General features: G+C 40.7%; 1 protein-coding gene across 2 annotated transcripts in view; it reads right to left on the minus strand.

Annotated features, from left to right (window-relative positions):
• RNF24 (ring finger protein 24) overlaps nt 1-15,930 on the minus strand; it is a 79,922-nt gene that overhangs the window by 35,097 nt on the left and 28,895 nt on the right. The gene's annotated exons all lie outside the window — the stretch shown is intronic.

Consider the following 15,930-nt stretch of genomic DNA (forward strand, 5'->3'; position numbering starts at 1 on the left):
GTTCCAGGCTTTGCCACAAATGTCCTTTTTTGCACTTTATCTCTGGGCCTCCCAGCAGCCCTGGGAAGCACTTCACTTCCCATGTTAGGAAACCCAGGCCCACTGCAGATATATGGCCCAGGCTCCCGGCCGGTGAGTGTCTGAGGCCCTTTCTGGCTGCCTTACAGTAGCCCCCACCCATCCAGAAGGGGTAGACCCAAGGCTGACACTTGGGGTTAGCATAATTAACCAGGCCGAGGAGAGAAGCCGAGAGGTGCTGAGAGGGCCAGAGCAGACAGAGGCTTCCATCTCAGGCTCCTCAGGCCCATCCCCACCCCTAACTGGTCCTCCTTTCTCCCTTCCTTTTCAAATCTTGCCTTTCCTTCTCACTTCCCCAGATTCCCATAGCCTTGCCCTAGGCCCGATCTTGGCTCCTAGTCCGGCTTCAGCCCCCAGACTTTCTGGGCCCAGGTCCCCCAGAGTCACTTTGCTCAGGATTTCCCTGTCCCAGAGCCTCAGAAGGCTCCCCACGAGGACAGGACAGTGTCTGAACTCCCTGTTCCGGCCTTCATAGTCTCCAGTCTTGTCTCCTGTCACTGATTCCATTCATTCTCTGAATCCTCCCTCCCAAAGTTTCTTTCCTCATGATGTTCTTCCTACCTCAAATGTCTTTTCTAAGCCTCCAAGTCCTCCACTTTTTTCTCCTTTAAGGTCTTGCTCATATCACCTTTTTCTTGAAATCATTTCCAATTTTTGGTCACTTTTGACACTTTGTGAACCCTTACTGCCGGTTAATGAACATTTATTAAGCATCTCCTATGCATCAGGCACTGTCCTGCCCTCAAGAAGCTTATAGTCTAACGATGTGCGAATAATGACCTAAATATATATATATATATATGGAACAAATTGGAAACAAACAAAAAGCATGAGAATTAAAAGGGATTTGGGAAATGCTTCCTGTAGAAAGTGGGATTTTAGCTGGGATTTAAATCCCTCAAGGAGCTTATAGTCTAATGGAGGAGGCAATGTGCAAATAATGACCTAAATATATATATATATATATGGAACAAAGGGAAACAAACAGAAAGCATGAGAATTAAAAGGGATTTGGGAAACACTTCTTGTAGAAGGTGGGATTTTAGCTGGGACTTAAAGGAAGTCAGGGGTAGAGATGAGGGAGGAGACATTCCAATCCTGGGGAACAGCCAGAGTCACAGGATCCAAGAGTAGATCAGGTTATAAAAGGCTCTGGACACCAGGTTGGGGATTTTATATTTTCTCCCCAAAGTGATCCTGAGCTGCTAGAGTTTGGTGACTAGAGGGTGATGGGACTTGGGTGATTTAGAGGACAGGCCCCTGAGAAGTGATGGTGGACAATTGATGGTGCTCTCAACAAAGTGGTGATCATTTAAGATGCGGGATGAGATGTACAACTTTGGACATGGGACAATGGGAAAATTTATCTTTCTTGAATACACATATTTGTTATAAGAAATTTCTTTCCTCTTTTATAATAGAAATGAGGTGGCAACAAGAGAAAATAAGTGCCTGCTAACTGAAAATAAAAGCATTATTAATTCATAGTGGGGTTTTTTTTGCCAACTTGTATTTTCTTTTCTTTTTCATGTATTTTCTTAATCTATAAACTTTAATAACACAACTATTACCATGTGTATGGTGTGTGTTTGTCCATTAAATTGTGTGATATTAAAAACAGGTTCTTATGTTAGAAAACATGGGAATTACCATGTTTGAATTAAAAAAAAATACTGGCTTGAACACCAAAGTCCACTCAGCAAGTATTTAAGTAAGAAGTCCATCTTGCTCAATATTCTGTTCTTAACAGTGACACCAAGGGAAGGTTATGGGCAGTTCTTTATTGTATCAATCTTGAAAAATTTAGCAATCTTCCAAAATGTCCTCCTTTCCTTTAATACTTTTTTGGAATTTATTGTTAACAAATTAATTTTGATCTTTTGAAATGATTTACAATTTCAGTTTGCTTTTCTTGATCTAATTTTAGCATATTCATGATTTGCAGATTTTATCTTTCCAAGTTGAAGAATCCTAGTTTTTGTAGCCAGTGCTAATATGACAGCTTCTCCATCCCTTTGTTAATTTTAGGTGATCTTTTTTGAGTCTTTGTCTGACTCTATCACGTCTTTCTGGAGGGAAAATAGACAAAGAGGGTGACAGAAAGAGACTGTAGCTTGTTCTGTGCTCTAGATGGGCAGTGTTTTGCAATTTAAAAATAATATTCAATGAACCTCTATTCCTAGTTAAACCATTTTTCTTTCAATATAACCAGTTTAAAAGCATTGTTTTATAAACTGATCCTAGCAAAAAGCAATTTATTTCCTCTTTTCCCTCCCCTACCCCCAAAAGGCAAACATTTTCCCTTCTGGTACTTTTCAAAATTGCAAATATTTATTACATATCAATTTATTTTGGATCTCTAGGGTATCAGTCAGCATACCCAAAAGAGGTAAATAGTGAATGATATTTCAGTGGCCCCATTCAATTAATTTTCTAACAAAAGATAAAGAAAACGCCTTTCCTTAATAGTAGCTTTAGACTCGATGTCCTATTAATGGGAAAGAAAAATGATCAACCAATGAAGCTTATTCATGGAAAGATGAACAGAAATAAGGATTTAACACTGAAATTTTTGTAAAGCGACTTTCCATTTTATTTCTATCTTACATCTTGCTATAGGGGGACAGCTAGAAGGACTTTAATTCAAACCCAGCCTCAGATACTTCATATTACTTGTGTGACCCTGAACAAGTCACTTAACCCCAACTGCCAAAGGAAAAAAAGATTTAATAAAAAAGAAACAGGGAGACCAAACTTAGGGGCGGCTAGATGGTGCAGTGGATAGAGCACCGGCTCTGGAATCAGGAGGAACTGAGTTCAAATCTGGCCTCACATACTCAAAACTTCTTAGCTGAGTGACCCTGGGCAAGTCTCCTAAACCCAACTGCCTCAGCAAAAACAAAACAAAACACCAATATCTTGTTGCAATACAAAACTTTTTAATCTGGGATCTATGGTCCCCCAACACATTGGGAAGAAATTTCAGGAGATCTGAAATCCTTGGCTTTCTTTGTAATCCTTTGCATTTTATTTTATGTACTTAAAAAACATTATTCTGAGAAGGGACCCACAAGCTTCACTAGACTGCCAAAAGGGGTTAGGACACAAACAATGTCTAATAATCTTTGCTTTGATGTGACACCAAAGCAAATAAAAGGAATAACAAAAGACATTTAAGTTATAAAAATAACATCTGTATGAGGAACATTCAAGAGCTTATTACTAACTTGGCTCACAGTTAGATCTACTGATTATTCCTTAAACAGGCCCATAAGGTAGACCATTGATTCAAAGATAAAAAAAGACATAGAAATGTTTTTTCCCCCAAAGTAACAGCCCATGGCAGAGAAAATTTGTTCTATTTTCTTCTTTCATTTCAGCTTAAAATATCTAATTATTAGGTAATGAACTACCAGCAACCATCTGGTTTTTATTTAACATGGGAGCTAAAACTGCTCTGATGTCTATAAAATAACTGAAGTTGGGGAAATCTTATTTTCTATTCAACACTGCTTCATCCTTGATGCACAAGATAAAAAATTGGAAATGTGGCCCACAGAATCTTACACTAATTTTGACCACAAAACCTGAAAAATGCAAATATTTGATTCAATTCCGATGGACAGAATTGATGTCTTATCTCTAGTCAAAAGACAGAAGTAGGACAGTCTCTGCTCTCCAGAAACCCTCATTCTCCTGGGGATATATGGTCCTCTAGCCATAGAAAAATAAAGCCCAGCAAGTTGGAGGAAGGTGGTGGGGGGGCAGGGGTAAGTAGCCATGGAGGGGAAGGTTCCTGGAGGAGATTCTCAGGTGAGCCTGGGGCAGGACTTTACTCTGGCCATGGAGAAGCTTCGTGGGAGTGCAGGGCACCGAGGGAGCCTTTAGTCTAAGCTGAGAGCGAGGCAGGGGGACACGTTTCATCCCTGGGGCGAGGGGCCCGATATGGCCAGACCTACTACCTAGGATGATTCCTTTAGTAGGTTTGGGGGAGACACCTTGGAGGGGCTGCAGGGGCCAAGCAGGGAGACCAGAAGTGCCAAGGGGAGAGGGCTTTGGGGGGTTGGGCAGAGTGGGGGAGAAGAGCAGAGTAGGGAGAGTGTGGAGGGCTGGGCAGGGCTCGGTCAGCAATGGGGTTAAGGGAGGCCAGAGTGATTCCTATGCGACAAACCTGGAGGGAGGAAGGAGCGTGGTCGCCTTGGTAAAGACCAAGGAAACTTGGAAGAGCCGGAGGCTTCAGGAAAGGCAAGTGTCAGCTCAGCTTGGACACAGTTAACTGAGGGGCCGACAAGACATCCATGGGGCCCCGGCAAGTGGCTGGCGACAGAGACATCTGCCCAGGACGTATCTAAAAAGTCCCACTCTGGGCATTTCTTTTCCTGCTGAGGAGTCTCCACTTTTGGTTAATTAGGCTGACATGAGTTCTTCATGGATGTTTATTTTAAAAATGGCCAGAGACTAGACTTTATGACCCCTGCCATCGGACACCCCCTGTCTTAATGATGTCCCTCAGTGATGTGCTTGCATTAGCATTTTGGGGCAGATTTCCCATAGCTCTGAGAGGAAAGCCCAGAATGCACAGCCTGTAGTGAGCAGGAGAAGGGCAAAATGAAGAAAGACGTCAAGGAGGAAAAGAAGAGAAAGATGGGGCCGCCCTTCCTACCCCCTGCTGAGGAGCCTCAGGAAGGGCCCCTAATCCCTACCACCCCAGCCCCCAAGGAAAGCTGGGCTTTCTGGCTAAGTCTGCACCCACCTTTTTCTTTCAGCAAAGCTCTGGGCGTTCCTCCTTAAAAGAAGGAAACCAGAGGGAAGCAAATCGCTGCTCCCCTGACCCAGCCAAGTCCACAAATATCTTCGTGTTTAACGTTACAGGTTACCTGGATTAATCGCTCCCCAGCACACAATTCAGTGAAAACCATTAGCCCTCCTTGCCTTTAAGCTGGCACTTACTCTGTACTAACAGCCTCTTCCCCTCCTTGGGGCAGGTAAGCAGGGATTTGGCAGCAAACCTCAGGGCAGGGCCAGCCAGATCAGGAAAAAGCTGTCAGACAGTTCTGTTCACCCAGTGTCTGAGTGGCTGCCTGCACAACCTGCTTGGCGAGCAGACAGCATTTCTGGAGAAGGGCAGCTCCAGGTACCAGCGCCCTCAGGGGCCGGACTTGCCACATCTCCCTGCCTCTCTGGCGTTAGAGCCCCAGGAGAATGGCAGCTCCCTCCTGAGCTTGCTCTGGGTCCCCAGAACCCTGCCCAGAGCCCCAGAAGGGAACCAAGCTATACCCCCATTGTACAAAATGGGAACGGGCATTCTGGGAGCCGTGAAATGGGGCTGATGCCAGCCTGCCTCACGGGAGTATCCAGGGAGCTGAAGGAGACAAGACGGGCAAACCCTCGACAGACAGGAGGCTTTATTTTATTCATTTATAATATAATTTTCCCTAGAATTTGGGAAACCACAATTTCAATAGCAAGTACTTGGAGCGGGCAAGTTCCAACTCGGGTTGAAAGGCCTAGAACCCCAGAAGAGGGAGGTGACCGTCCTGTGGAACCCAGCCTTGGTCAGGGCTCGCCTGGAGCGCTGTGATCACTGCCGGCCCCAAACCCCAGCAAGGATACATCTCCCGGAGCAGCTCTGCCTAGATTACGGACGTAGCCAGACCCGTTGGCTGCTACGAAGGGTCCACACACTGAGGGGAACAGGCCGGAGGAAAAGCCACCGCATCCTTGAGACAGAAGCTACCCTCGCTCTGACAGATGCTTATTTTATATCGGAGAAGAGCCAACAGCCTGGATGATCATTATGGTAATGCTGACCTCCTAGTCTAAGTCTGGCAGAGGCTCAGGAGGGTTCCCTATGCAGATTTAAAAACCTGATGAATGAATATGCACCAGAATTGTACATTAAGGATTAAAAATCAACAACTTTAAGGATATTAATGGAAAAAACAAAATGACAAAACTGCATTCAACCATAAAAAAACCAAGCCCAAACTGCCTGATGGCTCCAGATTAACAGCTCCTCCCCAGTTAATTCTTTCAGTGAGAAAATGCTTTCATAGTATCAGTTTGGGAGGGAAAAAGCCAGATTTGACTGGATTTCTCTCTCTCTTAAAAATAGCAAAATGATACCCAAGATTTTACAAATAAATGGTTTATGAAAATTTAAGAACTGACATTAATGGAAATTAACTAGTATTTTTATTAGATTTTGATCAGTTCTGGGGAGAAATGCAGCAAAGTATGGATCTGAGACAATGAAATGAAGCCAAAGACTTATAGATTACACAGAAGCTTCACACTTTAAAAAATTATGAGCATTTTAAAACAAATTAGTAGGCACTGGACACAATGAGATCCAAATAACAGATTATATTTTAATGAACAAGAAGAGACTTGCTATTGACAGAGAAGTTATGCCTGTAAATACTTAGATCACAGAGTCACCAGAGCTAAGATCGGGTTTAGAAGAATAAAGACTAATAATCATAAATTATTTAATTGAAAATCAAAACTGGGAAATGGACTAAAGAAATGAAATCAATATTGATATAATGATTTATTCCAAAAGCTTAACCAATTTAAATTAGCTGCTGAAACAAGGAGACCAAAAGAGCCAGAAAGTGAGCAAACATCTACTGCCAAGGTAACACTTTGAACATAAACTCATTTGTAAAATCTTACAAAGAAGGACAGCATACAATTACGAATGGTATTAATGTTATAAAGCAAAGAGAAGCAGTGAAGGATATATCAATTTAAAGAAAGCATGGCAAGATAGCCAACTATGCAGCCTTCCCAAAGACTTAAGAATGAAAATGGAAACTGTATTACAAACAAACAAAAAAAGGAAAATATTTGCAAAAACTATTTTAACAAACTTTTCTTAATTAAAGTTGGTGGAACCATCACACTTAGATTCTAACATAATATCCCCCAATGTGTTTATAGAGGAGATACATATGAAACTAAAGTGAACAGAGATGGGAAAAAAACAGATTCAACCAAGTATATAAAGAAGAGACCCTTTATATTTAGAGAATCCTATGGAATCAACTAAAAAACTTGAAATAATTAACAATTTTAGAAAAATTGCAGGATATAAAATAAACCCACATAAATCACCCGCATTTTTATATGCTATCAACAAAGCCTAGCAGCAAGAGATAGAAAGAGAAATCCCATTTAAGATAACTGTAGATAATATAAAATATTTTGTAAGACAAATCCAGGAATTACAATTACAAAATAGTTTTCACAAAAATCAGATCAAAATACTAAACAAATCAGATCTAAACATCTGGAAAAATATCAATTGCTTATGAGTGGGTCACCCAAAGTTCATGGATATCAGCTCCTCAATGAATTTTCTTGTAAGTGAGGGTAAATCAGAGGAACGGTTACCAGCATTGGCCTTTATCTGGATATTCTATATTTTCAGGTTCAGTGCAGCCCAACCGTACTGATCACTCTCCTATAACCAATCTCTGGCCTGCTCCACCTCTACACTCTCTGTCTGGCCCCTTTAGGCCTATAAGGCTCTCATCTTTTAATGGTACCAACTCCTACCGCGTCCAAACTTTTCCCATCTCAGTGATGTCTAAAACTGTCAGTGTATAAAACCTTTCCACTGGGCTACACCCCAAAGAGATCAAAGAGAAAGGATCCATATGTACAAAAACATTTACAGCAGCTCTCTGTGGTGATAAAGAAATGGGAACTGAAGGACTGTCCATCAAATAGAGAATGGCCACACAAGTTATGTTATGTGAACGCGATAAAATACTGTGTTATGAGAATTGAGGAAGAAAATGGTTTCAGAGAAACCTGGGTAGACATGGATGAACTGATACAAAGTGAAGAGGAAAGAGCAGACCAATTTAATTTAATAAAGGTAATTAACTTTGTAAGACTTAGAAACTCCGATGAACATAATGACTAACCACAGTTCCAGAGGACTATGGTGAAACATGCTATCCACTTCTAGACAAGAGATAATGGACCCAGAATGAAGCAATTTTTTAAGTATTCTTTTCTTTTTTGGGGAGGGGGTGGAGGGACATAGCTAACTGAAAATTTGTTTTGCATAACAAAACTTATTTGTAATGGATTTTGTTTATTTTACTTTCTTAATGGGTGGGGAAAAGGGGAAAGGAGGGAAGAATTTGAAATTAGAAAAAAAAAAAGATATTTATCTTTAAGAGAAAACAGTTGCAGCTATCTAGGACAATAGAAATAATTAGGAGTCCAATTTTGATACTGACTGAGGTCTATTGGGTGCCTCAATTTACACTCTAACTGCTAGAACAGGTCCGTAATCTCTAAAACTCTTTCAGTTCACAGTTGAGGGTCCTCTGAGGATCTAGGTTAACTTCTGATGTAGAAAACCCAAGATTGGGTATCTTAATTCCTGGGGAATCCCTAGCTATTGGAGAGACTCCAAAATTTCCAAAATCTAATTGATTATCTTATAATTCCTAAGGATCTCAAGTAAAGCCATCTGTTCATTAAAAATTCCCATCTCCAAGGACCAAAGATTATTACTTGGAATGTTTATAGGCAAAAGAAAACTCCAATTTGTAAACTGCAATGTTAAGTGCCCAAGATAAAGAGGGATGTGAACTGGCTCTATTTGATGGCCTGAATATGGCGGCCAGACACTCAAATAGTTTACAACTATCTAAACTTTGGGCCACTTGCTTGATAGGAGAATTAGCAATAAAAGACAACGTCTATGTTTGTTTAGTGGGAAAGAAATTAACAGGGAGAGTTATTTAACAGCGCAAAGAAGGAAATTCTGGAATTTATATTATTAGAGAGTTTTAAAAGTAATTGAATCATCTGCCTTAGCTTATGTAGGGTTCGTTAGCCTGGAGACAAGGGATTGGTTGTTTATTGCTCTATGTTGCAGGTTTCTCTTTTCAGAGCAAGAGTCCTCCTTACTTAGAATCAGATTTGAGCTTTTTATTAATGAGTTCTGGCTTTTAAGTTCTCTTGAAACAGGAATGAACTGAGACTATCCAGGGCCACATTTGGAGGTCTGCACCAAAATGAGGAACAGAGGGGTACTTCTGACAAATGGGCCGAGTTAAACCATAGCCTCTTTAATGGAAATCTATGACCAACTCGGGTGAATTAAATTCGTATACTGTAACCATCATTTTCGACTCTGGTCTCCGAGGAAAAAGTTGCCTGCCTATGTTATTGTACAAGAGCCTTTTCACTCCCACGATTTAGACAGTATCCTTCAATCTAGCAAAATCTTGGGTCATGTTGTATGTAGTTTGAGAGGAAAAGTATTTGCAACTTCTGGGGCTATTATGCCTAACATTACTGATGCGGAGTTCTTTCTTTGCCTACCATTCTTGCTTTACTGTGTTAAACTGAACCGTAGCCAGATGGCTTCATTATGAGGCCTATTTCTGCCAGATAATGAATCAGCTGAGACAATAAAACAGCTGAAATACATTATACAATACAACATTGTGGGGTGTGTCTGGTTTCTGCCGTTGTTATGCTTTCAAATATTCTGAACAGGTCACAGACATTCCACAAGGAAGGAATAATTCTACTGTAACTGAGTCATGAAGAGTTGGTACATTTAAGATAATTAGTACTGGCAGTCTCTTTTCTTCTAAAATATTTTATGAGGTAATAATTAATACCCTTCATACAAGGCACAATTTTGTAGCCAGGTAAACTGAAGCTCACTGAAATTAGCTTACAAAATTTAGCTCACAAAATTTAATGTAAGGTAAGATTTTTACCATCTACTGGTGGAAGGAAGGGTAGAGCACAGCTTTATTTTATGTTAAATGACTAGTGATTTAAGTCACACATAAGTTATGTATGTCTCGGAAACCATCAGAGAACCAAAGAAAATCAAGTCAAAAATAGCCTCACAAAACATATTTGCTCAAACTGCTCTTTTCAACTTTTTTATTAGCCATTTGGCATTACTAATTCTGAGGTATTCAAAATGTCAGTTGCATTTATTTTTCCTTTAAAGAAAAATCAGCCCCAAAGGTCATGATGGAAGGTTATTTTCTAAGCTCCATTAAAAAAGAACTGTTTTCCTACATCTAATTTTTGAATGCCTGTAGGAGTGCAACTGGTTCTTATATATGTTTCCTGTAGTATGACCTTAGAAATATTACTAAGTAATATTTATGTATTTATGCTATATTTATGTTTAATATTTATATATAATATTTATAGTATTATGCTATCATTTTCCCAAAATAATGAGCTGCCTTGGGAGGCAGAGAATTATCTCTGAGGGTCTTCAAATTGAAGTTGAATGAGCATTTCAGATAATCAGTGTTTATTAAGCACCTACTATGTGCCAAGCATAGAATTAGGTGCCAGGGCACAAATGAGGAAAGGGAAACTTCTTTAGGAATGAATAAGGGAAGCTATATGTACGTCTATACTAAATAGACACACTGGGATTTGGCAGGGCCGAGGTGGGTATGGGAGGGGGCAGGCACTAGCAGTTGGAGTGGGGAATAGAACAGGCTTCTTGTATACAGCAAGGGCCCTTGCACTGAAGCAAGCTAGGGATTCTAAGAAGTAGAGAGGAGGAGGGAACATGCTCCAGGTGCAAAAAGCAGGAGCTGGGATAAACCCCGTGAGGAACAAGCCCAGTTTGGATGGATGATGGTGGGGGTGGAGGGGAAGGGGCGCTCGTGGCCATATAAAGGGGGACAATTTGTCCTTTTGGGAGTAGACTCCCAGGCCTGGCTTCCGAGACCATGACCCTGGATGGGTCGGGTCTCTTTAGTTCCCCTTTCTTTTCCCCTAAGCTCCCACGGCAGAGACCTTTCTTTTTTTATTAGTGTCTCTAATACTTAGCACAGTGCCTGGCACATAGGGGATGCCTAATAAAGGCTTTTTAGCTGCTCGCCTGCCTCAATAGTCGGAGGGTCTGTGATTTCATCAGCATCAGGGCTTCCTCCACTGATGCAAATCAGCATCTCTCTACAATACAGCCCATAGACAGCCCTGGAGAATGGCTGAGGTTGCAGTTACTAGGGGCCTGCACTTTTGGAGAGCATGTACTCTGGCATTTTTAAACTGGGAGAGCTGGCAACACCACAGAGAGTGCCATCCTCCGTCGTGTTCGGGGATGCTCTGACTATGGGAAAGACTGGAGTGGGAGCCGGGCAATGGCCAGCTGAAAACGCAGACCTTGCTACCGTCAAGTGATGTGGTCCGAAACACTGATGTCTCGCCAGGTGGAACGGGGACTTCTATATTGAGCACCTCATGGGGGAACAGGTAACATAAGGAGTAATTATGTAAACGTGTATTTTAAACTTTGTTTACAATGGCAGAGTATATTCGTTAAAAGTGATTAATAAATGTTTCCTGTTCCCTGAAAATCCAGGTGAGATAACCGTGTCTGAACGCTCCCCCAGGTTGCCACCAGCCCAGGACTAAGCCCAGTGGGAGCCGTTTTTGCCGGGCAGAGGCCGGCCTGAGCCCAGGGTCTGTTGGCACAGAGCTTCACCGGCCCAGTGCCACTGGCCCCGCAGGATGTGGTGTGACTCTAGTGGACAATAAAAAAAATGAATCAGAAGGAAAAAAACTGGAGCTACCACATGCCTTCAAACAAAATTTCCTTTTTAAAAGCAAAGAAATGAGCAAATTGAAAGAAAAAAAGGACCATTCCAACATAAGAAGTACTGTGGCTTAAAGGTACTGAAGCTGAAATAGAAGGACAATTAAATAACCTTGAGGCTTCCTTTAAGGAAGCTGAAATAGTTTTTAAGAACACCAAAATGGGTAAAAGTTAGGTCAACAAACATTAAGCACTTACCGTGTGGAAGGGGGGGTGGGGAGGAGGGAGGAGGAAGGATGCTAAGAAAGACAAAGAGAACCTGCCTCCAAGGAGTTCCCAATCTAAGGAGAGAGACAACCTGTAAGCATCTCTAGACCAACAAGATGCAGACAACATCAACTAGAGATTATTTGAGAAAGCATAAAGATTCAGAAGGAATAGGAAACATTTCTTGCAGAAGGTGGGATGTTAGGTGAAGGAAGTCAGGAGGTGGAGGGAGAGAGGTGAGGAGGGAGAGAATCCCAGAATTCAGGGAAAATGAATGGAGGAGAGTGCAGGAAAGGTAGGAAGGGACCCATTGAAAAGGGGTTCTAAAAGCCAACCAGAAGATTTAATAGTTGATTTTGGAGACAATCAGGAGCAACCAGAGTTTATTAAATAGGGGAATGACATGGCCAGACCTTGGCTTTAGGAAAATTGTTGGGTGAGTGAGCCTTGGGGTAGGAGACAAACCAGAAGTCCAGGTACAATATGAAGTGTGGAGGGCCTGCATCAGGGTGGCAGAAGGGGCAAGGGCAGGGCGGTACACCAGAGATGCTGTGAAGGAAGAATCAGTAGCACCCCTCGTCAGATAAGATTTGGAAAGTGAAAGAGAATAAGGCGCCTGGGTAACTGAGAAGAGGTGGTACTTTTTACAGAAATAAGGAAATTATTGAAGGAAACAAAAACAAAGGAAAATGATAATGGGATGTAACAAAGAAGGTTCAAGATGACCTGAACAACAGTTTAGAACAGTATATGAAGAATACAAATAAAATAAAGGCTTTAACAAAAAACATTTTTTCCCTGAAGATTATAGAATGAGACCCCCCCATACTCCCATAAACAAGCAGACAAGCACAAAAAAATCCAAATAAAAAGTTCTAGGAATGTTAGCAAAATAAAGAAGCCATTGGATCTGAAGAACAGAGGTTGGAAAGATAACCTAAAACTACTATATTCTTCCCAAAACAGGAAGAATAAGCTTGCCTTCTCTATTACAGGAAATCATATAGGAAATATTCCAGGAAATATTAAAAACAAGGGGCAGATTACTGAGATTCTTAGGAAGAGTAACAGAATTCTTAGGAAATTCATCAATCCCAGAGCCATGTCATTGAGACACAATGACAAGGAGATGTTTTACATGCTGTTATGAGGAAGACTTTTTTAAAAAAATTGAACTACATAGGATTTTTTTCCAATATATGATAGTTAAGGAAATTAACATTTCACATCTAAGTTAGCTTCCCAGAACAGTCAAAGATACTTTCTGAAGATAAAATAATCGTTTAAGAGTCCATAAGAATTTCAAGGAATGTACTGGGCTTAGGATAAGTGAAACCAAGAAGAATTGGCTCGAAATTCACCCTCAAGATATATGTTAGGTGAAATGTATAACAGTGATTTCCATCTCAATGTAATTTTTACTAGGGAACCAAATATAACAGCATTGTGGGTCTAACAACAAAATGACATAAATGGGCTTGAGGGAAAAGAGAGGGAAAAGGGAAAAGCGAAAGACAAAGTTGATTGGGGCATCAGAGATAAAAGGATGAAAGGGAAAATAGGCAGAGTGAGGAGGATAGTGTGGGAAAAGCCCATCTCAGAATATCACTCCCACCATAACCTTAGAGACCAGCTGGTGAGAGAAAAGTTTGTCAAACCAAAATAGAATGGGCTGTCTCAGGGGAAAGAGGGATCCCCTTTTACTAGATGTCTTTAAGCAAAGGCAGGGTGACTTTTGTGTAGCTAGATGATCTGTGAAGAACCTTTTGTATCTAATATTTGTGATTCTTTGACAACTCTATTGGGTTTGGTCCTCATTACTCTATAGATAAGGACACTGGGACCCCCAGAAGTTAAATGACTGAGAGTCACACAAGGTGGGAAGCAGTCAACAGGAAGTTCAGTAGGGCTGACCATATGCCAGGGGTCCTGCTCTCAAGAACTTATGTTTTATGAGGGGAGATGTGTGTGTGTGCCCCCTCCCCAGGTGTAGATAAAGCTTGTTTTATGAGACTCCATCCCCCCATCTCCACCTCACATTTGTTCTAGAACTCTGCAGATTAAAGGGATCCCCCCAGCTCATCTTCTCCAACTCTCACCACTTGGCAAATGGGGCTCCGAGAATTGCAGTGACTTCATTTGACAAAGTGGTTTGGGGGTCCGGCTGAGAGTTGAATCCGAGTCTCCTCCCTCTTTATCAATGTGATTTAGGGCGGCGTCACCCTGATGATGAGCTTGCTCAGTCTGTCAATTTATCTATTTTAATTTATCTAATTTTAACTATGATCGACTCGGCTCTTCTCAGAAATACGGTGATCCAAGACAACTCCAAAAGACTTGTGGACAATGCCATCCACACCCAGAGAGAGCACTATGGCGTCTGAATGCAGAGCATTTTCACTTAAAAAATTTTATTTTTGGTATTTTCTTTCTTATGCTTTTTCCTTTGGTATGGATTCTTCTTTCGCAGTATGACTGATATGGAAATAGGTTTAACATGATTATACATGTATAACCTATATTGGGTTGCTTAATGTCTTGGGGAGGGGAGGAGAAAAATTTGGAACTCAAAGTCTTATAAAAATGAATGTTGAAAACTATCTTTACATGTAAGTGGAAAAGATAAAATATTATTAAATGCAAAAAAAGGTAATTGCTAACACTTAGCTGCCTATTGGTTCTTAGAAAACAGGTGAATGCTAACTCTTCAGTGCAACTGATTTAAAAGAGGGAAGCTGGAGGGGTGTGTGTGTGTGTGTGTGTGCATGCACAGGCGCTGCCTGAATACGTGCTCCGTCTTTTGTGACATTTTGCTGTGGTAGCCATCTTTATCTTTCAGAGGGGACCCGAATAATTATTTTAAGAAACTGCTCTTTCTCATCCAATGCTCTCCCCAGGGATACTTGTCTAAAATGTCAGAATTCTGTGTTATTAACTGAGGAAATGATTTTAAATTTTCATTTGCTATCAAAATATAATTTTTCTAAAGTCTAACAGGTATCTGTAAGAAATGACCAACAGGATGATTTCAGAAAGGCCTGGAGAGACTTACACGAACTGATGCTGAGTGAAATGAGCAGGACCAGGAGATCATTATATACTTCAACAACAATACTAGATGATGACTAGTCCTGATGGATCAGGCCATCCTCAGCAACAAGATCAACCAAATCATTTCTAATGGAGCAGTAATGAACTGAACTAACTATACCCAGAAAAAGAACTCTGGGAGATGACTAAAAACCATTACATTGAATTCCCAGTCCCTATATTTATGCACACCTGCATCTTTGATTTCCTTCACAAGCTAATTGTACAATAATTCAGAGTCTGATTCTTTTTGTACAGCAAAATAATGTTTTGGTCATGTATACTTATTGTGTATCTAAGTTATATTTTAATATATTTAACATCTACTGGTCATCCTGCCATCTAGGGAGGGGTGGGGGGAGTAAGAGGTGAAAAATTGGAACAAGAGGTTTGGCAATTGTTAATGCTGTAAAGTTACCCATGTATATATCCTGTAAATTAAAGGCTATTAAATAAATTAAAAAAAAAAAAAAAAAAATAAAGTCTAACAGGTAACAGCTCAAAGTACATGATTTAAACTCAAACCAGATTAAAACAGAGTATCCAAGAGGGCAAAATGAACATTAGATGAATGTGCTTAGTGCCCAGGAGAGACAGGTCTAGGCAAAACGCTAAGAGAAAATGGGAGAAGGGTGGGACTGCTTTGAAATGAATCAAAGAAAGGAAATAAGAAAGCAAAGACTGATTGCCTTTTAACCGTGACCAAAGTAATTTAGGTGCTTTGAATGTGGTTATTTCCATAATATTTAAATAGACGTATGTTTAAGAATCATGCCTGAGATTTGGTTGAGATTTTGACTAAAGTCACCATCTTTTGTAGCTTACATGGAACACTTTTTTTCCTTGGGGTGGGGAGAGAGGGTTAGGTTTAAATATATATATTAAGATAATGGTGTTAAATCAAAAGAGGAATGAGAATCACTTAACTATTCATAAAA

The sequence above is a fragment of the Sarcophilus harrisii genome, chromosome 2 (genome assembly GCF_902635505.1).
Source record: "Sarcophilus harrisii chromosome 2, mSarHar1.11, whole genome shotgun sequence".
NCBI classification, from domain to species: domain Eukaryota; kingdom Metazoa; phylum Chordata; class Mammalia; order Dasyuromorphia; family Dasyuridae; genus Sarcophilus; species Sarcophilus harrisii.